We start from the raw sequence: 25,982 nt of genomic DNA, 5'->3' as shown, positions 1-25,982 counted from the left end.
AGTGGTCACCGGGAAGGTCTCAAACACCAAGTTGAGGAAGTAATATGAGATCATTCAGCTGGCTCTACCTCGACCATTGACCCAGAAGACCACAATCAACAAAGAACGTTTCACTTCTTCTCACAATCAATATTATGTTCATATCTTGGAAAACTTGAGTTAAAGCTTAAAATTATATTATCATACAACAAAAACAAACATGTACAGGTGATAACATTCCCCTCCTGCACACCTGGCCGAGGGGGTAAAAACATATTGGTGTTCTTTACATAAAAAAAATATAATAACCCCATCATCTAGGATCACAACAAGGGCTGATAAAATACTCTTCATGTTTTTACTGCACTATTAAAACTTTCCACTGTTGCAGGAACGATAAAAAAATTATTCTCTAACAATATTTTTTTTTTCAGCACACTAAACCAAGGCTGCGTAGGATAAACAATACGATACGATAAGTTCTTATGATAAAAAAAAATTCTCTCTCCTATAGTAATTGTTTTATAAAAATACTACAGGTCTTAATATTCCAGGTCTTAATATTCCAGGTCTTAATATTCCAGGTCTTCATATTCCAGGTCTTAATATTCCAGGTCTTCATATTCCAGGTCTTAATATTCCAGGTCTTAATATTCCAGGTCTTAATATTCCAGGTCTTCACTTAATTGTATCTTGTCTTAAATCGCCATTGTTTATTAAGCTTGATTCTTTTAAATACACTACACCAAGTTTAATTTCAATAAGGCCATTTTTTCTAAGACATCAAGATGACATACATACATACATACACACATACATACATACATACATACATACATAAATGCTGTACCACTTACAATAATTTTCAACTCCAACATTACTGAAATAAGCGATGAAAGAACTTATTTTTTGTAGCTCTTTCACATTTTCAAAAATATCTCCTGAAATTTACCGCAGAATAAAATGCAGCAATATTTTTGTTTTCTTCCATAAGGTCGAGTCCGTTTTAGCCATCGTCAATGATACAAAAAATAATCACAAGCAGCGTTAGTCCGGACTGGTACATAAACATAGCGAGCCAGTGAGGAGTGGTATTCGTACTGTAGGTTAATAGACGTGAAAAAATAATCTTGAACTTTTACGATGCCAGAATCCCCCTCCATCCCGTTTTAGTGTAGCGTCTCGTATACGTATTATACCGAAGGAGGTAAAGCCATAGCAGCTTTCAATAGCCCGTGAACGAAGGTGCTCCCCCCCCCACCCTCCCTCCCTCCCCCCTCCCTTCCCCTCCCCTCCCCTCACTCTACACATCACTGGAAAAACATATGGCTACATCTCTTCTGTACACACACACACACACACACACACACACCATGATGCTTCGTCTTCGAGTATGGCAAATAATTCAGTTTGTAGAGTGGATACCCAGTTCACAGCTATTAAATTCATTGAAACCATTGTAACTGACAGTCTCATCATCACTGACTCTCTATCCTCACTACTAGCCCTTGACAACCTCGACTCAAGCTGTCACGCGCTTGTCTCTGAAGCCAGACACAAATATGCGTACCTTGTTGACCGGGGTGTCAAGGTCAAACTGTTGTGGATCCCCTCTCACATAGGCCTCATAAAACATGACAGAGTTGATGCCCTCGCCAAACTCGCGTCTAATAAAGACACCGTTGAATACAATTTGGATCTGTCAAAAAGATCCCTTAAAACTGTAATTAGGAAGGAACTTATTGATGAATTTGACGCAAGTAGACAAGTGCAAACAGGCACTAGTCGATCCATAGTTTACCATGATGAGATGTATCAAGTGAAACATGTATATGGAGCAAGTAACAAGATCACTAGATTACAAGATGTTGTAACCGCTAGATTAAGGTTAGGATATAAGTACCTTTGGCAGTATGTTCCTCCAGCAGATGTAAACAAGAGCTAAATGTAAAGTGTGTGGCCAGACATATGGCCACACACTTGAACACTACGTCCTCGACTGTGTGAAGATAGAACCTTTTAGGGACAGGTCCAAGCACACTGTGTGTGAAATGGCACACTTCATCTCTAATGGCAAGATAGCCGATATATTAAGATTGTATCCACTTTTTTGCACTTAGTAACTATATCAGTTCTCATGTACAGAACCAAATACACAATGTGCTTGAATACCTCTCACGTAAATGTGAATAACAAAGTGTGAGGCCAGACATACTGCCTCACACGCCTGTACTCACGCAGTTGTGAATAAGTTACCCTTTATGCATAGAACTAAACAAATAATGTAATTGAAATACTGTGTAACATTCAGTGCCATAATATCCTGACAACGGGGGTTAATTATTATGACCCGTTGTAAACTCTACTCTGTAATCCTTTTGCGCTACCGCTCACAGGATGAGTGTGGGGTGCACAATAAAGTAGCCTCTGTAAGCGGCAAAATCAAATGAAATAGTCTTTAAGATGAGTTCAGTTAAAAAATTAAACATGATAAAAAGGATTGAACAACCTTGAATAATAATAAAACAAAACGAGGGAAAATGACGTAAACAAACCGAGAGAAGGAAAGACGACGTAAGAAGGAGGGAATAAAAAAGATTAAGAGTAATAAATAAACTAATAAACATATAAACTTATCAAGAAACACAACTGATGTCGATGAAGGAAAATTTAATCACAATTTTCAAAAAACTAAAGTAAGATGTGTTGCTTTACCAATAAATTAATTATTAGTCATTGAAATGTTGACAACGACTAAACTTCATATTTAAATGTTATCTACTAATACGATGAGCTGCTAAATTATTAAATCCCAATCCTTCTTAATCCCATAATGTGGATTAAGCTGTTATATTATTAATTAATCCTTAATATACTCACATGACGAGAGCTGCTGCATAATTAAAACTCAAATAAATTAATCGTATCTGCCCCACTGTAGAAATCAATACTTCTCCGTCAGTGAGTAGTCAGCCGACAAAATCATTCACACTCCACCAACGATGTGTTGTAAGGTGTCAGGTGCACGGCAAGGCTCATCTATGTCATCTAATCAAATCAAACATTTCGTAAAAAAAAATACAATCTAAGGACTGTTTATATCATATGTAACAAGTAGAAATTACCGTGAATTAGTTCTCCAGCGGCAGGAATTAGGCTCAATGGAACTCAATCCAAACCTGGTCAAGTATAACGCTGACACCCAAGTGACAACACAAGTTGACCTGGTCTTCATACCGGCCAGCCACATATTGTTCTTGGCCGATTAACATGGTAGTTGTTCATTTGTGATCGAGATGAACTATTGTGGACTGGAGGATGAAGGTAACTTTTGTAGACTAAGAGGCTTTTGTGGTCGACAACGAATTTGTAAATGTGTCGCCAAGGAGGACTTTTGTGGATTTGTAGCATAAAGGAACTTTTACAGTCGAAGGTGAATTTCGTAGTCGAGCAGAAATTTTGTAGATTTGTAGCTCGGGGGTGTACTGGTAGCCGATAGGAAACTTGTGACCGAGGTTAGGGGCCTCTGGGCTAGCAGCCGATGGGGAACTTTTGTAGGCTTGTAGAAGTCGATGGAAACTTTTGTGGTCGAGAGGAGTGAATAAGTTTTGTGGACTTGTAGCCGAGGAGGAGGGGAAGGAAGGAGGGGGAAGGGGGGGATTTTTGGGATTTGTGGCCAAAGAAACCCACAAAAGGTGTAGAGAACGAAGATTTCTGGCACTGAGAACGACACGGCGGCCGGATATGATGCCATTTGCAACCTCGTCAGGGAAAACTGCTCCACGGTAACCGGCGACGTTCTTCACGCTGATCTGAGGGGAGAGAGGGGAAGGAAAGGGAGGAGATGGGAAGGAGAGGGGAATTAAGAACCGTAAAGAGGAAGAAGGGAGATGGGTGAAAAGGGGGGGGTAAAAAGCATACTGGGAAAAGGGGAAGAAGAGGAGGAGGGCAGGGAAGGAGGAGGTAGGGTCAAAAAGGGAAGAGGGGTAGACAGATAGGAGACGGGGAGGGAGTAGAAACAGGGGGAATGTGAAGGGATAGGAGAGAGAAGTGGGATGGGAGGGAAGGAAAGATGTGCAACGGTGGGGGGAGTAGAAGAGGAGGGAAGAGGGCAGTGTAAATAAGAACAGTAAAACAAAAAAGTAAGAATGGAGGGGAGATGGGGGAGAAAGAGGGAGTATAAAGGAGAGAGAGAGATGGGGAGAACAGGGAGCATAAAGGAGAGAGGGAGATGGGGGAGAAACAGGGAGTATAAAGGGAGAGAGAGAGAGATGGGGAGAAACAGGGAGTATAAAGGGAGAGAGGGAGATGGGCAACGTTAACAGAGAGAGGGGAAGAGGAGAGGGGAAGGAACAGCATAAACAGAGAGAGGGGAAGGGAAGAAGGGTGGGGTGGTGTAAAGGAAGAGGGGAGGAAGGGGATGGGTGAAGGACGAGTGAGGAATGAGGTGAAGATTACAGGAGGCAGTGACAGGGAGAAGAAGAGCAAAAGGGGAAAGCGGAGGGGATGGAAAGTGGTAGAGAGGAGGGATGTGAGAGGTATATGGATAAGAGGGAGGGAGAAGAGAAAGGCGAAGAAAAAGAGAATAAGATATTGAACCCACTGTGAATCAAAAGGGTTCAGCTGTCATTTTCTTTTCGTATTTTTTTTTTGCAGGAACTATTATTCCTTGTAAGTAAACTTGCAAAATTTAAGAATCAAGTAAAAACAAATAGAAAAAAAAGGTGAGAAAACACAAAAAAAGTAAAATATGAATAGAAAGAAATTAAACAAAATAAGTAAATAGAAATGTCCGAGTCTTTGTTTTTGTTCAGTGTGTCAGACATTAGGACACGCGTACGACACAAGAAGTTATTAAAGATTCACTTCACCCTCCGTCTCCCTCCTGCGATATTATCTTTTTATTTTTATTTTTTGCCATTAATTTCCTCCTTTACCGATCTATTTTTAATGCACCAAGTCTTGTTAAGTTTTCTCTCCCCCCCACCACCACTAACGATGATAATTATAAGCTAATGACAGACGTGTACGACCTTCAGATAATTACAGACCAGTAACAATTAAGCATGCGGCAAGTATACCGCAATATTATACATTGGCCGATTTTCCCCCCAAATACATAAAAAAACCTTAACAATTTCCAAGCCAAATTTATAACCACAAATTTTACGCAATATATTCCCGGTGATACTAACACCAAGATGGTTTGATCCCTCCCACCAAAAACTATATGGAATAAATTTTTCTGACGAATTTATTTTATTAGTTCTACGTAATATATGGCGTAAGATTATATACACTTGGAGATATCTTTTTTAAATTCATAAACAAATCTAACAAGGTCCAAATTTATTCCCGCAAATTTTACGCAATAATATCACAAGAGATAAGAGATGTTAGTTCCTTTTGAAGTAAATAATTTATTTTTCTGTAACTTAGACTTATATACTAACCAAAACACCAGATACGAGGAGTCACAAGTTTCCTGGGTCATTTACTCCCATGGCCAGCAGGTTGACCTCATCTCTAGTCCGTGTGTCCGTCTCTCAACCCGTCCGTCACTCTCCCAAATTACTTTCTCTAATTTCACAAGAGGTACCAGAATCATATACAGTTATTTCACCTCCAGATTAACCTAACCTAACTTAACCTAACCTAACCTAACCTAACCTAACCTAATCTAACCCTCCAAATAGTGTTAGGTATAATTAATCTTTAGATGAGATAAGATAAGCTTGAGATTCTTCTGATGATTTAATAAGTAAAAAAAAATAAAGAATAAAATATATAAAATTTTAATATCATTGTTGGGTTGGTAGTGGAGGTGAGTGATGCCCATAATAGAGTGTTGTTATAGAGCCACAGAGCTGACTAAACACTTCTGGGGTTGTGGTCACTGTTAAGGTTCTTCCTGCCGCTCAGCCCTCCTGCCGCGTCAGCCCTCCTGCCGCGTCAGCTCTCACAAAATTAGCAACAGGTAGACGGGGGATGTATCATAAAATAAATCGGTTATTTTTTGTGTGTGATTTAATGCTTTTTGGGGGGTTATTGAAAGTATTAAGTAATTAAATACGCTATCATATATTTTTAGTGATTTAAATTTGTTATTTATACTTATTTAACAAGTTAATAGTTTTGTTACACATTTTCACAACTGCTAGTAATTAATTCATATTATTTGTCTTCAATTACTATTTCAGTTTTATTATTTCTAGGTGATTATTTTTGTTATTCTCTGTATTCAAATTATATTTGTATTTAACATATATTTCATTTTATTTAGAATATATTAGTTTGGTTTAACTTCAGTAGCATGATAACTTTGTTTATTTATAATCATTTTCTTTTCTATTTCAGGACAGACAGCGAGGTTATTCACACTGACATAAATAAGCTTCACTAATTTCAATAATTATTCCACATGATGACTTCCACGATAAAAACTCTATAAACCAACAACACTGGTTAAAAAAATATCTAATTAAAATTTTTTTTTATCCTAATTAAAATTTTATTTTTATTTCCAATACGTATATCCACCTACCCGGATATAAGAGTATCATTGTTTTAATAAAGGTAATTACCTCCCTGTGACACGGTTATCAAATGTGAGTCATTAAGCAGTATTCCAAAGTTGGGAATTAAACTAATCAAAACTCAATCTAAAGCTGTGGCTGGCGGGGGCGCTGATGGAGATTCATGACGTGGGATTGGCAGCATGAGCGCCCCCCCCCCCTCTTCCTCCCCTACACCGCACGCTGCTCTATGAATAGGCGAGCTAACTAGAAAATTGTTCATCAGTGCACATTGAAGCATAGCCTGGTCGGGGTAGACAAACATCACTAATGGTCAAGAGGGAAGTGGCTTTTCCAGCTCCCAAATGGAATCTCCGCATCTGTCTGTATTACATCAGCTGGAGGGTGGACTGACACATGCAAATTAGAAACCAAGATCCTGAAACGTAGTCAACAGCAAACTTGTCATTTCTTATCATTTCCGTGAAGGAATAATTTGTTTGTTTTTTAAGATCGTTGTAAAGTATTCAAATTCCCTCATCTGTCTGTCTCTTTCTGTCTGATGAATTTAGTTTCACTTACTGTCCTTCTGTATGATTAATTCAGTGTCATTATCTATGCAATCCCAAATTAAAATTCTCGCTCCTTCATCCCCTCCTATACCTCTATTTTGCTGGTCGCACTTTCCTCACCCCATGTTATGCTAGTTGTCCCCACCCACCCAACCACCCCCTCATGTTTAGCAGGTTGTACCAACCTCCCCTTAACCCCCCTATTTTACGTCGGCCCCCCAGTGAAAACATCAGGAGGGCCGAGATGGGAGATCAGATGTTAACAGCCAAAATGGGACACACATTTAATCCAACATTGGTGTCGTAAGTCAATGATAACAGCTGGTGGGCGGGAGCCAAATGAACCACTTCTTGCTGGCTGCGTTGCTGCCAGCTGCTGGAGAAAAAACCCCAGATGCTACCCTGAAGAAGCGAATGAGCTGATGGGACAGAGAGAGAGAGGAGAGGAGAGGAGAGGAGAGACTAGGAGGAGAAGAAAGATCGGTTAATGAATAGAGGAGGGAAGGCAGGAAAGAACAGGGAGAGAGAAAGGAGAAAGAAGACAAGAGGGGAGAGGAAGAATAGGGAGAAAAAGGTGGAGTTGAGAACGGAGGAGGGTGTGGTGGAGGAAGAAGAAAACAGAGAGAAACAGCGACGCCTGATAAATGGAGCAGATAATGGAAGATTGATGAACGGTAGATTAGGTGGAAAATGAGAAATGGTGGATATTATACGCGAAAAAAAAATTCCCAGTGCCAGAGATTCATAACGATACAAGGAGACGGCAAATGAATGGTTATACATACCTTATACATAGTGTATAATGTAGAACGATAAAGATGGGAATGATGAACGGAGATGATTATGGAAAAGCAATAGAATGTAAGACTTAAATAAATCTCTGTGATAAAGTTAGTGGAAAGAGGGAAATAGGAAAAAAAGGCAAAATAAACAGAATACGAAAAAAACGGAATGTGATGAAAGAAAAAAAACATAAATGACAATAATGGAGGAGAGGAAAGGAGGCGATTAATGGGAGAGAAGGCTGAAGGCAATAAACAGGGGAAGAACACGAACAACAATAAACACCAACGCTAAAGGAGAAAGGATAAACACGAGAGATAATGAAAGGTGATACAGTGAGATTGGCAATAAAGTTAACGGTAAACAAAATAAAATAAATCAATCAAAACTTGGAAAACAAAATATAGAGGAAGGATGATGCTAAAAAAAAATAAGATAGACATAACAGATTAAACAATTACTAAACAAGGAGAGAAGAAAAGAAAAAAAATTAACTAATCCAGGAAACGAAGGCGACAAAGAGAAAAATAAACAAAACCAAACAAGAGAAAACAAAATTATGAAAAAAAAAACACACACAAAAAGACAATAAACAAGCCAAAATAATACTGATGATTGTGAGAAAATTAAACGACGTTAATTACTGCAAGAGACAAGACAGAACTAGTTGAATCTAATTACTGACGAATACAAGGAAATGCAAAGTGGTTAACGAAGGAGAGAAGAGAGAAAGAAATATTAAGAAATGATGACTAAAGAAGATAAGAAATTGAAGAAATAAATTAGCTCAACAAATTTAAGAAAAGATTAGTGTAAAATGATAAAGGATTTGAAACACGAAAAAAAAAAACCACGATTATTGGAACATGAAAAATTATAATAACAGGAGAAAAATTAAAAGTGAATGATGGTAATTACTCGAACAGGAATAAAGCAAAAGATATTAATTACCGAAAAAGAAATAGAGCAGAAGATGGTAATTACTAAAGAAAACGAGCGAGAATGAAAATATAATAATTAGCGTGAACGATAAACAACAGGGGAGATGAACTATATATAGAATAACAATTACAATAAATAAAATAACCAGGCAAATATTTTATAGAAAGATGTTACTTAATACACACGGATAATTAGATATAATTTCACACACATACTAAATCCTAATAAGTTTTCATTTAGATATATTATTTTACATATATTTTTTCCTCCATAATATCACAACACTGATCAATGGCCCTAGTTCCACAGCGCTTGGCTAATGAGTTTGTGAGGAAATAATGAGCGCTGGGGGGAAAAAAAACATATTATCCAGGTATTAAGAAAGATAGGGAAAAATAGATCGTAGACGCCTTTTATAATACACTTATTACTTTACCAACACAGTATTCTGACTCCACCGGCAGCCAGGATGTTGAGTGCACTTGAACATATCAGGTGGCTACAAAGATATAGGAAAATATTTAATGTTTTTCCCTCCTATTCAGTCTTGCTTTAGATAATTTTCAACTTACACAAACCGTATATAATATTATGCTTCCTGGACATATAAAAAAGTACGTGTTTACAAAGAGATATAATATTGTTTATTTCTTTGAAACATTTTTAGAGTTACACACACACACACACACACACGATCTAGGGGGTCAGGAAAACCAATAATGACACACGTTACGATTCCCTCGTGAGACAATTAGGCAAAACATAACACTTCTTCCTCATTACCTTTCTGTACGTTTACGGTGTGTGTGTGTGTGTGTGTGTGTGTGTGTGTGTGTGTGTGTGTGTGTGTCTCAAGACGACAGCTGAACAAAGGTGGTATTAATGTGTTCCTGTGTCGACCCCATGATTTGTACATTCCTGTCGAACTTCCAGAGAGATTTAAAATTCATCACGTATAATGGCACTTTTAGATACCAGACACCCCGACGCCACTCTGAGGAAACACACCATCACCGTCCTCGCCACTATAAGGAACACACCATCACCGTCCTCGCCGCCACTATGAGGGAACCCATCTCCTCGCCGCCACTATGAGGGAACACACCATCACCGTCCTCGCCACTATGAGGGAACACACCATCACCGTCCTCGCCGCCACTATGAGGGAACACACCATCACCGTCCTCGCCGCCACTATGAGGGAACACACCATCACCGTCCTCGCCGCCACTATGAGGAAACACACCATCACCGTCCTCGCCGCCACTATGAGGAAACACACCATCACCGTCCTCGCCGCCACTATGAGGGAACACACCATCATACAACACTTAATGACTACGGCAAAAGATAACTGCGAAAATCTACCACCAAGACTCACCCCATTTTTCCCGGGAAATTGTGGCTTTATATTTTAGTATTATCTTTTTTGCACCATTTCGTTTTGCGGGAAACTGGCATTTCCTGTGGTAATTTTTTTCCTACTTCCGCCTAGAATGAGTGAAGGGGTTAGGTTAGGTTTGGTTAGGTTAGGTTAAGTAATCAGGAGGATCAATTATGATAACAACTTAGGTATGTGAGATGGATGTTAAATCTCTGGGATATTTTGTTAAGGATGGAGAGTTTCTTGACCTCAGCCACTAAGTTAGATTCTTCATAATCAAGTCGGTAATTTCTAAGCTAATATCCCCATCACCGTAAGTTATTGCCACACACACACACACACACACACACACAAGACAACTGACAATGACAAGTGACACTGATCATATTTGTTCAGTCAGCCAGGATCGAGTAACTGACTGACCCTTACTGATGCTATCATTTATCTTCATAATAGTCTCTAATAAGCAACAGGTAGCCTCTGAAAACCACTAAACCACCAAACAATACAAAATTATCTGTATTAATCCACTGTAAGGCCAGCCACAAAATACAAAATAACTCTCCATCACTCAGTATCATCCACCTTTATTTTTTGGTAATTTCTGATGATATTTCAGCCATTATCCTCCCCTCCCCCCACATCCATTTCAACACAGACACCTTACTCGTTACCTCACTGCTTGCTCAACACAACTAATGACACACAACACAAAAAAAACAATCCCCTGTTTTTCATCTTTTATTCCGCGCAAGTCGAAGCAGAGACACTTGCTCCTAAGTCCCCGCGAAGGTGAGATCTGTCTAAGTCTCAGCCAGTGACAGTAGAATACTTCCTGTGATGCTTCTCTATTATTATTATTATTATTATTATTATTATTATTATTAGACAATAAAATGAGTCTTTTGTTAAGGTAAAACGGCAGGTAAAGTCATTAATTAAGTAGGAGAAAGGGAACATATTTTACCTGTGAATTTATGATGATGGTGGTGTGTAGGTGGTAGTGATAAGCACACACACACACACACACACACACACACACACACACACACACACACACACACACACACACACACACACACACACACACACATTAAATCACTCTATTCTAATTGGATGATAAAATACCATCCTATTACTACCCAATAAAACACGAATACATATATCTAGCCAATAGGAACGCTTGTCCTATTAGCTCTCTATTCTAATTGGGTGTTGGCTCAGTCACTGTTTTTTTTTTTTAATCCTAACAAAAATAAGAATAAAACAAAACAAAATATAAATATATTATTAATTGCGTCAGCAGCTCAATACCTGCTTATCTTTAATACCTGACAGACTGATTTGACGGACAATGTACAGTATATATAAATGAGGGAGAGTTAAGTGAATACGTGTGACTGTCATACTACTAGAGCGGTGACTGGTTGAGTATGGTTGGCAGCGTAGCGTCTGAGAGGGCGATAACAGTCTACGGTGTTTGTTACCCACGTTTCACTACCTCACACACCCACCCACGCTCTACAACACGCACCCACAACTATGTAACAACCACCTCTCGTTACCATCGTTAAGGAACTACTAAGCCTTTATGGTAGAAACACTAAACTAATATAGACTCGTGTATCGTAAATATAAGTAAAACTATAGATGACATAATAACAAATGAACATCGTATCAGTTGCCAATAACCGCTCAAGTGATAATTTTTCTCTGGGAACCCGAGTGCGTTTTGATATATATATATATATATATATATATATATTTACAGTACCTGCTTTTATTGTACCATAAAAACCGTTTTATCGGAAATTATCATGTAAATAAATAAGTAATTACCATTGCAATAAACATAATTGCCAACTAGACATAATCCTGAAAGCTCTGTCCTCTTGTTCAACCTTATTACTGTACAGCCCAGGTTGTACTGCTCAAGCTCAACCATTATACTTATGTTTTTCAATTCCACTGTAATATATATATATATATATATATATATATATATATATATATATATATATATATATATATATATATGTGTGTGTGTGTGTATGTGTGTGTATATGTATGAATAAATAAATAAATTAATAGATAAATAAATAAATAAATAAATAAATAAAAAAAATAAAAAAATAAAAATAAAAAAATAAAAATAATAAATAATAAAATAAATAAATATTGAAGTGATAACCGCGGTAACATTATGAGATGTAATTATTACCACCATGCTATTGTACTATTCCAGATGATACTAAATGTTACATAACACTTCCTTGAGATAAATGTATAGTATATATCAGGTGCCTCAAAGAGAGCTCAGGTTCTCAGGCTCAGCCATGTTAATATTGTTATTATTATCCACTCTGTATCTGTATTTTTCTGGCTAAATAAAATGTTTCAATTCAATTCAATTCAAAATTATATATATATATATATATATATATATATATATATATATATATATATATATATATATATATATATATATATATATATATATATACATACATACATACATACATACATACATACATACATACATACATACATACGTACGTACGTACATACAGTTACAGTTTGGGTTGGTGTAACCCAGTGAGTTTTGTAGAAAGGTGTCAGGATCGATATGAGGGAGTATAGTGTCGACACCGTGGGTAAATGGGGTGTAACACATACGATCTAGCACATCTAAGGAAATGACACTAGCATCATTATTGTGGGGACATTGATACTGATTAAGGAACAGTAAAAACTCAGGGTCACTGAGGTGTGAAAAGGGAAGATGACAATAAAAACAAAATCGCATCAATCGTCAAAAACACCATGACATAATTTTTTACCCGAGAACCAAATCCATCTCACCTTGTTTAAACTACTTTCTCTCACTTGTCTAATATATTATAGGACTAGCCGTGCGTGTATCTGTTCTGGGCAGCCGAAACGGCACAATCGTTTTTCATCAAACTTGGTGGAAAAATCGCAAAAAAATCGTAGAGTGGAATAAACCTGGTCCCATGTCGAAGGTTTCTTTAGGAAGGCATTAATTAACCATTTTATTTACGCTGGAAAACGATGTTGCTGTACGCTGCCAGCCTTCCGGCGGTTGCGCGCTAGCCAAGCACGAGAGTTGAACTTTCACGCGTCGGTAAACTGTACCACCGGACTCGCCACCGGGCACGAAGGGCCTACGATCACTTGTTGTGTACTGTATTCATCTTTTGCTTTTGTTTTTATATGAGTGAAACGAAAAAAATATCTCCCTGTTTCTCTGCAACTGTATACCCTCATACTTCGTAATCCCATTCAAAATATAATTCTTCAAACACATAATGATGACGTTCACGAAAAAATTTTTTTTATATATAAATATATATATACAGTATATCCATCGCTATAATTTTGAGCTGTGTATGCACACACACACACACACACACGCACTAACGCATTTAGATGGACCAATAAAATTCAAATATATTTTGCGTCCCCCAATTTGTGAACTAATACGTTTTTGATTATCTAAAACAAAATGATTTACGGAATCATTGATTGTTAAACTAATATTGATTTTATAGAAAATATCATATGACTCAACCGAGAATGGATTTGTCTTCTTGAATTTTCTAAAAGAGAAAAGTCTACAGTTTTCATTTCATTGTAACGCTGATGAAAATGCGCAAACCAGGTTGAGTTTAAATTGCTTGAACCAACTAATTAACAAATAAATAAAAACAGACACGCATCCGCAAACACAGACAACATACGAACATCTTAACCGATATAAAACAAATATCTCACTCGACACCGCTCAAAAATAATTCCTAAGTCAGATATCTTGCGAATTGAAAACCCGATTTTCTATATCGGAAAACCACGTTACTGGTACTCAAGAGGTTGAGGAGAGAGAAGGAAAGTCTCACAGATGGTGGTACATCCAAGACTCTTGGGGGACAGTGGAGGAAAGATTTGGTAGCGGTGATACAGAGAAGACAGTAGGAGGAGAACTGACAGTGGTGATGAGGCAAGACACAACAGGCAGTGAGAACCTAAACTAAACACAAACGTTAACTGCCTAAAATGACGTCATACTGATAACATTAAAAGTCAATATTATTTACCAAGATATATGTGTCTGTGAATTCTCATGATAGCATGACCAATTACTGCATGACCTAAAGTGCTTGCAAAAATTCAGCTTATGTGTACAGGTGTATAGTTACGGGTAGACGATAGGACGAGCGGACATGACACTATAACCGCCTTCCATATTCGAGGCCGGACATAAATAATCCTCGAAGAAAACGGAAAGTCCAGAGAGGAATAACAAAAGGTAACAAAGGACGTTGTAGCTACGATGACTGAGCGTTAACTTGAGCTCTGGGTATAGTATAGGCAGGAGGTAAGGGTGGCACTATAGCGTAAATTAAACTGGGTTAGCGAGAAATGGAGACAAGGATGAAACTTCTAACAACCCCCGAAAAGATCCGCTTAATACTCTCATAACATACAAAGCTGCCAAGAGCGAAGTAGAAAGCTTACAAGAACAAAGTTACTCAAAAAATAAACTGCGTCACCCAGGCAAGTGAGGGAAAAAATATTAACATACTTCATTTTCCCAAGATTGATTTCCACCTGAAACGCCTAAATTCCACTTTTTAAGAACAGACTATAACAACAAACTTCATCGCAGACGATGTACAACCCCGAGGGAAATTTAACTTGACCCATTACTCTTACTTGGAAAAAACCACAGGAGACACTGACGCACCTCCTTAACGACACAGCGAGTGAGGCATTATCATTCGCCTGCCATAACCGTGTCATCTGGAGAGACAAGTTATGGTAAGGTGTCCGGGTTTACATGATGATGGATTTGGCCCCGGTGAACAAGAGAACACTGACGCTAAAGTATGAACCAAAGGAAATCTCCACTGCATTCAAGACCATTTCTCTGGTTATACAAAATCTCAATAACCTAACGTAACCTAAAGTAACTTAACGTAACCTAAACTAACCTAACCTAATCCACAAGACTTACAATAAACAGTTATTGCTCACTGGTCATCACTCGTCACCTAAACAAAGTACAATAAACAGTTATTGCCCACTGGTCATCACTCGTCACCTAAACAAAGTTCAAGGTTTATGGACTTAATTATCTTACAAAGGATTACCAAAGTTAAGCCTTTAGTGTGTTGAGAGAAACTATAACGCCAGTGTAAGTAACATGAGGATCATCCAGGCTGAGTTTACGGTAATCGCACTTCATCTTCCTCCACAATATATTAACACAACCTTTACAAACATAATATACAATACTGTTATATTTCATCCATGAAGATATGACAGCCTCAACTAGAAATAAATGTCAAATATATCTATCACCTTTGGGAGAGAGAGGCCAAATAATACGCAGCCTAACTCCTGAGCGCCAGTGACAGCAAGCAATAATAATAATAGTTGTTAACACCGTGGAGGAAGCAGGAGGTAGGCACGGTGGTTGGGTATTCCGGCAGCGAGGTGCACCAACAAAGTTTATCAGCGACTCAGCGTATCGGTGATTCCCGTAAATACTTGGAGGGCGCCAGCGGGGCTCCACCTCCACTAATTGTGTTGCCTCGTCAGCACCAGACTTGTTCCCCCGTCCACCCCCCCCCCTCCACCTCTCCCTCGCCCTCACCCTCTCCACACCTCAGCATTACTCTCAAACTGGCCTCTGCTTGTGACATATGCACATGAACTAAGGCATGATCATGATATTTTTAAGAGTTATCCGACGCCTTCTCTCTCTCTCTCTCTCTCTCTCTCACACACCTTGTATTGGCTTGACAGCGTAATCTTTACTATGAAAAAAATAATCTTTTCTTCGTATTTTTAAAAGCATAGTTAAAATTGTTGAGACGCGTAAAAATACCGTAACTGAGAAGAATGACGTATTGTCAATATTGCCAAAGTCACTTACCAGACCCCGGCAGACAGGACACCAGCACACTCCCCTGGCTCAAAGTTGAACACGTCTCCGCCTGCACACCTCCCGAGTGGCGAGGCCAATCGACTCAAATTTGAAAAGCTAACAACATCCACATTACTGAACATACAGAACCAATTTTTCCACATTTCGTATTAGTAGCACAGAGGCGACCCCCGGGAAATGTTATCAAAGAAAAAACACTACACGTGACTGTCACTCCCTCTATACGAGAAAATAAACAACACCAGCTTGATGCAACACTGTAAGAATAACTGTTAGTAGTTTATTATCGAGAACAACGATATTATTAAAAATATCATTGAACTATTTTGCCATACTGTCCTCGTGTACTGAACAAAATCTCTTGGTGTTAAAATAAATATCAAATGTAACGTCCTATAGTGAAGGGTTAGTGGAGATAGTTTATTACGATACTGGAGTGAGATATTTATTAGATTACAATTATTTCTTCATCAAATGTTTCATATTCAGTTTTCGTTAAATAAATAATATCTTCCAATCCCATATCGGTTTCCTTTTGCATTTGTTATACACCCAGCTTCTGTCAACACCTGTATCTCGCGGTATATGTCTTTAGGATCATTTGTTATACACCCAGCTACTGTCAACACCTGTATCTCGCGGTATATGTCTTTAGGATCATTTGTTATACACCCAGCTACTGTCAACACCTGCATCTCGCGGTATATGTCTTTAGGATCATTTGTTATACACCCAGCTACTGTCAACACCTGCATCTCGCGGTATATGTCTTTAGGATCATTTGTTATACACCCAGCTACTGTCAACACCTGCATCTCGCGGTAAATGTCACTAGGATCATTTGTTATACACCCATCTTCTGTCAACACCTGTATCTCGCGGTATATGTCTTTAGGATCATTTGTTATACACCCAGCTTCTGTCAACACCTGTATCTCGCGGTATATGTCTTTAGGATCATTTGTTATACACCCAGCTACTGTCAACACCTGTATCTCGCGGTATATGTCTTTAGGATCATTTGTTATACACCCAGCTACTGTCAACACCTGTATCTCGCGGTATATGTCTTTAGGATCATTTGTCTTTAGGATCATTTGTTATACACCCAGCTACTGTCAACACCTGTATCATACACCTTCTGTCAACACCTGTATCTCGCGGTATATGTCTTTAGGATCATTTGTTATACACCCAGCTACTGTCAACACCTGTATCTCGCGGTATATGTCTTTAGGATCATTTGTTATACACCCAGCTACTGTCAACACCTGTATCTCGCGGTAAATGTCTTTAGGATCATTTGACCACGTTCTCGACTGATTTAATATTTCTATTAGAGAATCAGATTTAAATAAAAAAATTAGTTTCCCGACTGTGTGGCCAGCGGGGGTCTTTAACCCCCTCCGCCCACAAACCAATTATCACATTACGAACAAAATTAGAAGGGTCGCTGGTTTATCGCTCGCTTCGGTGCTCCATTATTTAATAATTTATTACAACAATCTCTGCTATTAGCGAAACAAAAATTATTTGCGCTGACATGAACGCCGAGGAAGAGCTGTTTGCAAATCAGAGCTGGGCGGGTAACTGCTAATTAATTGTCTCACACCAGTCCCCTAACCTCTTTTTTACTCACACAATAAACTAAAAATAATAGAAACATTCAAATGCACTAAAAAAAAACGAGAAATGCATAAATATAAATACAAGTTTAATAACTAATCAAAACAACTACTGTATCACTGTTCCAAACCTCTCGTGTGTACAAGTGTGGTCGCTTGTCCTCCAGTACCACCATCAAGGTGTGTCTAATGACTGTAGAAGCCAAATGATTGTCCAATTTGAGTTTTTCTTTCCACAAACTCTCTAAACTACCCGCGTGAGTCATTAACTGCTGCCACTATAACAGTAAGTCACCCGGGAGATGTTCTTCAGTGTTCTCTAACTGACCCCGTTGGTGTCTTCCCGCTACACTGTGTTCATATATGAGTCAGAAATCTTCCCAGTATAAACAAACTCACACGTAATACTCGTGAACTATTAACCTGAAGATGAACGTAAAAGAATATTAATATTTAAATCACTTGAGAGGGAAGATCACCTTAAATAAAATGTAAAAAAAAGTCAAATTTATTCTTAACAATATTACAAATACTTAACTTATCGATACTCTTAGTAAAAAAAAAATCTGAAAACGTGAATCAGAATTTGCTTAACTATTCTTTATTCTAATCAATAATTATGGACATTACATAAGTATAGAATTGTAATGGCCGAACAAGTCAAGGGTCGTGATAAGACTTGTGTATCTAATTCTGTAAAATAAATCCACAAAATAATTATGTTCTTCCTTTGAATATTAATGCGTAAGAAAGGGAAGCCTGAAGTATTTGTGAACTGGAAAATATAAGGAGTGTGAGGGCATAATCCTTTGTCTTCCTCATAAACCTAAATATTAGCTAGACTTAGGATGTACTTATATGTTACAGTACACACCATGTTTCATCTCCCTGTGTGTGTGTGTGTGTGTGTGTGTGTGTGTGTGTGTGTGTGTGCGTCCCTGTGTCAGTATGTGTCCCTGTGTGTGTATGTGTCCCTGTGTAAGTACGTGTGTGTTACGTTAAAGTATAATTATGGTAATCTGTACACGAAGGTAGGCTCGCACATTCTACTTTGTGACGGTAAAGGGTGACGACATTTCCCAGTGTAATTGTGAAGTACGAGCAGCTTCCTTCATATTACAGGACAAATATAACGTTTTAATAACAACAGTACTGCAACCATTTTTTGTCACCAGCTTTAAGACTTTTAAGAAATAAATTGAAAGATGCTGTTAACAGGAATTAGCTTATATCTCAAAAAACACAATAATAACTTGGAGGTAATCACTTGACTTCATTATGTTACCTTCCATGATGAGAGTTATCTTACAATGTTGTCTCGTGTAAATCTCAATGGGCGGCACAGATAGGAATTCAACACTTATGACGCAATAAACACTCTGAGGCAACTGTGTCGTCTGTGTCGTCTGTGAAAGTTGACGTCAGAAGTTGTTATCTGTCGCTACACACCGGAACAATGGACCAAATGACTAAAATTGCGTAGTTGTAGTGACCTTTAACCCCGGTAAGAGGTCAAAAGTATATGAATGTTAATATATTTATGGTACTTGTAGCAAGGTATCTTTTGGCTTTATGGCCGATCAGCTGCAGTTAACAAATACGTTTTTTTTTGGGGGGGGGGGTACGACTATTGACCCCTTACATTCTTTAAAATAAGCTAATCTAAAATAATGTTTTAGGCAGACTGCACCGGACAGGGTTGTCAATATTTAAATTAATTGGTTCAACATCGAGGGAGTCACGATCAATTACTGACTGTGCAAAAAGAAATAAAGAAGAAACGAGAGAAGAACTACAATATTCTCTCCTTTGGGTAAACCTAACAGCATTGGATCAGATGGTTGCTTGTGGGTGTATGGTACTCCAGGAATCGTACGTACATTTTCGCTGCCAGTACACTGAATTAACGACTATGATTTTAATTAACAAACTGTGAATTGTGACAAAGGAGAGATATGCAGGAACACGCCAGGGGGTGTGAGTACAGGCCAGGAGGAGCGTCTTCAGTCCAGGCTGGAGGAGGTCGATTAAAATGGCTGGGGGCAAGAGGGGCGCCCAGCCAGGCAGCTCCGCCTCCTCGTCCACAGCAACAACACCTTCGCGTACTCTCTCTCTCTCTCTCTCTCTCTCTCTCTCTCTCTCTCTCTCTCTCTCTCTCTCTCTCTCGTCTTAACTACTATTTTATTCTATACTTCTTACCCTCTTGCTCCACCTCACTACTCTCCTCCATTTCCTCACCTTCGCACTCTCCTTCATCCTCTATATACACTAATCCTTACCTGCCCCAACTACTCTCCACTCTTGCCTCTCCCTCCTACTCTTCAACCTACTCTCCTCTCCAAACTCTCCTCTTGCCTCTAGCCTCCACCCGACCACGCTACATTTCCTCTAAATAAAACCAGAGTTAGATGAGGACAAAAGAAGTACTCACTGCAATTTTCATAGCATAACGTAGGCGTTTACAAAGCACCCAAACCCCATCACCCAGCTGGAGGGGCAGCCTTACACACTTTATTTTTACGAGGATGTGTAGGTCAACATATCTCTCCCAGCTGCTACCTCGCCACCTGCTACACGAGTACCTCTCAACACACCCCCTCCTTCCTTCGATACACTGTTATTTTTCTCTCTCGCTCTTATTTCTTCTAAGTCAGTCTTCTCAACTGGCCTTATTTTCTACCCAGCCGCCCCCTGCTGCACCCTTCCTACGAATAACCAACACCCAAAAACAAAAAATCATGATCGTTGACCATGTCAGCATCACCGTATTAAGTGGGGCGCCTTTTATCGTGCCCTTTGATGTGGCCTCGCTCTCTCTTAATTACGAACTCCACACACACACACAAACACACACACACACACACACACACACACACACACACACACACACATATAGAGGGTATGGAAGAGGAGACGGAGTTGAGTTCTCTACGGCAATCATTACCACGTACTCTTATCACATTTCACACATCCTAAGGTAATGGAAGGGAGTGTTTGGGTAGGTCATTGCTATACCACCTCGTTCTACAACTGTTTGTAATTTCACACTCCGAGTCTAATGAGGACAACGAATACGTCAACCCACTGGCACAATAAAAGACTGATTTTTAAGACAGTCAAATATTTCTACTTTGAAAGATGCTGTAACCTACACTTACTCTACCCAGTACAACATTTCTAGTGCCTGTACATGTAAGAGTATCTGTGTGTGTGTGTGTGTGTGTGTGTGTGTGTGTGTGTGTGTGCGTGAGGTAGCTAATGTTAGTATGGCGGACTGACACTGCTGGGGGCGGCTGCTTAATTCACAGCTGGTTTGATTAATTATGACCTAAGTGGGTCGTGTGTTTACTGCCACACTGTCCGACCCTGAGAGAGAGAGAGAGAGAGAGAGAGAGAGAGAGAGAGAGAGAGAGTAAAAACAAAATAAAAAAGGATGGTGGAAGAGAACTAGAGAATAACAGTAATGGAGACAGAGAAAGAGGCGAGAAAAGAACAGGATGAGAGGAAGAAGAAACAAGAAAGGAAAGTAAGAAAGGTGAAAAAGACAGATAACAGAAAAAAAAGAGTAGGAATTGACGAAAAAATAACAACAGAAAATAAGGGAGGGTATGAGAAGGGTGAGAGAAGAGGGAGTTTAAGAAATGGAAAAAGGTAAGAAATTAAAAAGAGAAGCGTAAGAGGAAGGATAAAGAGAAAGGGACAAAAAAGGGAAGGACAGAGACACACACTAATGTCCCCTTCCACCCTCCTGTAGACTAACCAGAGAGAACACAAACAGAGGTGCTCATGATTAACTACTGACACTACATCAATACCAAGATGTCAGCACAAAAGGGGACAACAACGCTAAGTAAAACAACAACATACTCGGCTGCTGTGCCCGAGGATGTCGCCAACTCAACTTGTGACACAATTGCCAATGCAGGTCCAACTTAAGTTAATTTACGCTTACAAGACTCCGCTAAACACACACTTCACACTAAAGCTTCAGGCGGTGACCAAGTACCAATGTAACCGTTAATGTTACCTTTAGTGTTAACTGGTAAAGACTCTCGCTCATATTAAAAGGAAAAGTTTGTTTAATGCCTAACCAGGTGTACTGTAGGCAGGTATCTCTCCTGGTTTGCATATCAAGGAAACCCCAACACGTACAGTTAGTTCAGTAACATCGTACAAGAGTACAGCATCCTGCAGAAACAATAAATACACCTTCATTATAAAGAAATTAATATAAATATATTTAGTAAATTCTCAAGCCTTATTCTGTATATAAAGGAATGCACATTAAATGTACATTAGAGCCTTAGCAACATGACTTTTCTACTACACCTATAAGTAAATATATTTTAATTATCTAGATTTTAATTATTATAATTATGACTTAAACAGGTAGGGTCAAGGGTTAATCGTCATCTTAATTAGTAATCCCCCAAAATATAAATATTCATTCTTATTGAATAACATTTGTACTTTCTGATTTTAGTTAAATGTTTATCCTTGTCAGAGGAGCAAGAAATTACCTGTTTATCAAGGTAGAAATTGAATTAAAAAGGTGAAATTTACTTCAACCAAGCATGAGATTACCTGATGAAGATGAAGTTCTACCTGAAATTTTATCATAAAGATACATAGTCTTATCCCGGGGAGATACCTGACACAACACACAGTTCCCTTGGGCCTCCTGGTGTCTTTGTACTTTTCCAGGGTAAGAACGCACTCACTCACTCACTCACTCACCCACCAACTATCACACACACACACACACACACACACACACACACACACACACACACACACACACACACGAGGGTTAAATACATATCCTAAAAATGGTTATTCTAGGTATGTGTTTTAATGTCCTCTGTGGTTTATATGGTTATATCCAGCACCAATACCAGTTTAAGGCCGCCCTGTAATTTAAAGATAACCTTGATTATTATACTGTGCCTGAATAGTGTAATAATGCTTCTCTCTACATAATGAACTTGCTAACTATAAAATATCTACCGACTGAGTAAATTTATATCTTCAATGGGTTTTGTTATACTACGTGTCAGATAATATTTATATACAGTAGATTGAACTATTAGGAAAGGATATTATTCTACTATGAGTCAGGTAATGTGTATCTAACTGACCATCATCTATTTTCAGAGTATAAATATTTTCACTAATATATTTTTATACTCAAGAAATATAACATCATATAATTTCCCATAAATACGTTAAATCCATTTCCTACACTACAAGTTCGAATAAAGACTAAATAAATAAATAAATCAGATCTACGAGTAAACAAAAAAATAATAATATTTAAATTGATAAAGCTTGGACATTGAATTATATAAATGTTGTGTGTGTGTTTTAGGACCCGGTTTCATTATTCAGTATTTTGTCATCTGATACTGGACTTCACGACTTCTATTTCATTACCTTACAACTGTAATTACATCGGAGTGAACATTGTATATTTAGTGGGCTTTAACTTCATAACTACCGTGTAATTACGGTTCAGCTTTGCTACAGTTTCGCTTTTTTTCTGTGTCGTATATATTATTTACATTTGGAATAATACTAATACCATCATATTGTCTGGTCTAACTCATTTATGTGTTTCCTATCTCAGGCGCTACAAGGGAGGTATCTTAATTTCCAAACGCACGCGCGCACGCACGCAGCCTTGACCATCAGAGGGTCAAGACCTATCAGGCACTGCTCCTGCTGCGCAACTGCCCCCCTTAGCCAATGTTCGGCCCATTCCCCAAGTCCCTCTCCCCGACTCATCCTCACCACCGGGATATCAACATAATCCCGTTAAAAGTGGCACATTTGTTTCGGAAAGAAGTGGGATCAGTGTTGAACAGTGATGAACAGTGTTTAAGCCAGTGAATTCAGCACTAAACAGTACCAGTGAGAGCCGTGACCCACCACTGAGATAAGCACCCCTGGGAACCTACCACCATCCTCTGACCAGGCGGTGTTAATCAGTCCACCCTGGGAACAACAGTGGGTTGGCTTTACACCTGACTACGAGATAACACAACACTACCTAGCAGAGAGTGAGGTACTGTGACACCACCCCACACCACATGGTGTCTTCATGACCATGTGAGGTCCTTCATATCAACACCCGAGGACGAATTACTGCACCACGTGGCCTACGTGACCTCACACAGTACGGCAAGAGACCAGTCAAGGCCATCAACTGCACACTATAATAATATTTATGTTCAATCATTGTTCCTTCTCCTTTTAATACTGAAAGCTTTTGTTAAGCGACCCACCCACCCCATGTCTTTGTGTACAATAAGTAATTTTTGTCTAATGTATATTTTCAGCCTTTGGACTGCTAAACTTTTTAAATTAACCGTTAATTAATTATTATTATTACACAGACACAGGTCCACGCGATCATCCAAAACTAACACGATGACATCCATACAGACATACCCGTACAGAGAACACAAATAGAAACCTCAATAATGTTGTAGTCTACTGTGTTACCGTTCACGCTAAACACGTATCCAATCACGTGTTCAAGCCAAACACTCATACACACGTATCCGGCCACGTGACCAGGCCCGTTACAGATAGACACAGCCGTGCACGTGTCCAGGCGCAACACGGACCACCTATGACCCGGGGTCCTCATTAGCCAGTAATGGACCACTGTAGGGCGGTTTCAGTCGTGGGCTGATGACCGTCGCTGTCTGCCGCGGTCATTAACTCCGAGTTGTGTTCCGTTTGATTGTGCGCCCACGATTGTGATGGTCCGATTGTGGCGAGTCGAGTCACTCTCCAGGGACCTTAATGGATGCTCCACATGGTTGGCCTCGTCACATCTCAGCGTGGGCGTCCCCAGCGATGAGAGGCACTTCTCTCAGCTCTCACATCGCTGGATTCGTTTAGCAATAACTTCCTACAGCTAAAGCATGACTGAGTGCGTCCTGATTTTGCTCCAGTATAACTCTACTGAACACATACAGAGAGTTTCTAGGTCTTCAGTCCGTTCAACCGTGAGTGAAGGGACACTTTTTCACGGGTTCCGATGGTATCCTTTGAACACATTCTATTTTATCCTCATAGTCCCTTTTCGGTTGCTCATTCACAGTGATACATGTGTCTGTTCCATATATTCCCTTCGTTCATACTACACACACAAAAATATCCAATCAACGTCCCCCAAATTTGCCCAGTTACTATGCAAGAGAGAGAGAGAGAGAGAGAGAGAGAGAGAGAGAGAGAGAGAGAGCCCTATTATACGCTGGTAAACTTGAGACTAAAAACACCAAAACAACTTAAGGTTGCCGCGCAGTTAATCAGGGTAGAGAATTTTACTTGGGAGGGACGTTAGTGTTTCTAGAGAAGAGCCTGGTACAGTAAGACACCACCACACACGGTAAAAAATATACAGGAAGAGGCTACCAAGATCCGATAAACAGAGACATAATAGAAAAACTGCTTAATTGGTCTTTTTTCAATATAATATTCATGTTGTTGTACAAGTCCTCACGTCTGAAGTCTGTCAATAACTGATGGTCGTCTCTTGTAAGACACTTGCATGCAAATCTCTCGTTGTTAACTACAGTGTTCTGAGAAAATAAATAACTGGGAGGTTGTCTTTGATGGCTGTGTAGACTAAGCTTGACTCTTAGATGAATACTATAGTTAACTTGAGATGTGGAAGGGACGCTAAGATCTGCAAATGTTACTATCTGGCGGTGTTACTCTTATCCTGGGAAATTAAATGCGATTCAATCATTTATTTAACACCTTGTTATCCAACCCTGATTAAATAATTGACATGCACGCCCTTACCCACAAACAGGAATATAAACCGTCTAATGTATATAATTCCTCAATATTCCCCATCATTTACTCCTGACAGATTTGTTTAAAAAGTCAACAGATAAAATATTTCTCGGCCTCCATGTCCATCTTAAGCATCATTTTGTTTCAAAATAACAATAAATATATAAATATTATATAAACAAGAGGCTCAGTACATTGTGAGAAGTTCCGAGAGACCTTAAGCCATCATAGATCCCCCATAAAGATTAACGGCCCAATGTCAAGATTGTACTCAAATAACAGAGGCCATAAAGAGCTATGATCACATACGGCTTATTCCCCGTTACTTCGAGGTGAGTGAAACTTGTCTCCCCTTCAGCACCCCACCCATCATTACAGTACATGGTGAACCACTCTGTC

This window comes from Homarus americanus, unplaced genomic scaffold, assembly GCF_018991925.1.
Source record: "Homarus americanus isolate GMGI-L3 unplaced genomic scaffold, GMGI_Hamer_2.0 scaffold33500, whole genome shotgun sequence".
NCBI lineage: Eukaryota > Metazoa > Arthropoda > Malacostraca > Decapoda > Nephropidae > Homarus > Homarus americanus.
This window is presented reverse-complemented; position numbering follows the sequence as displayed.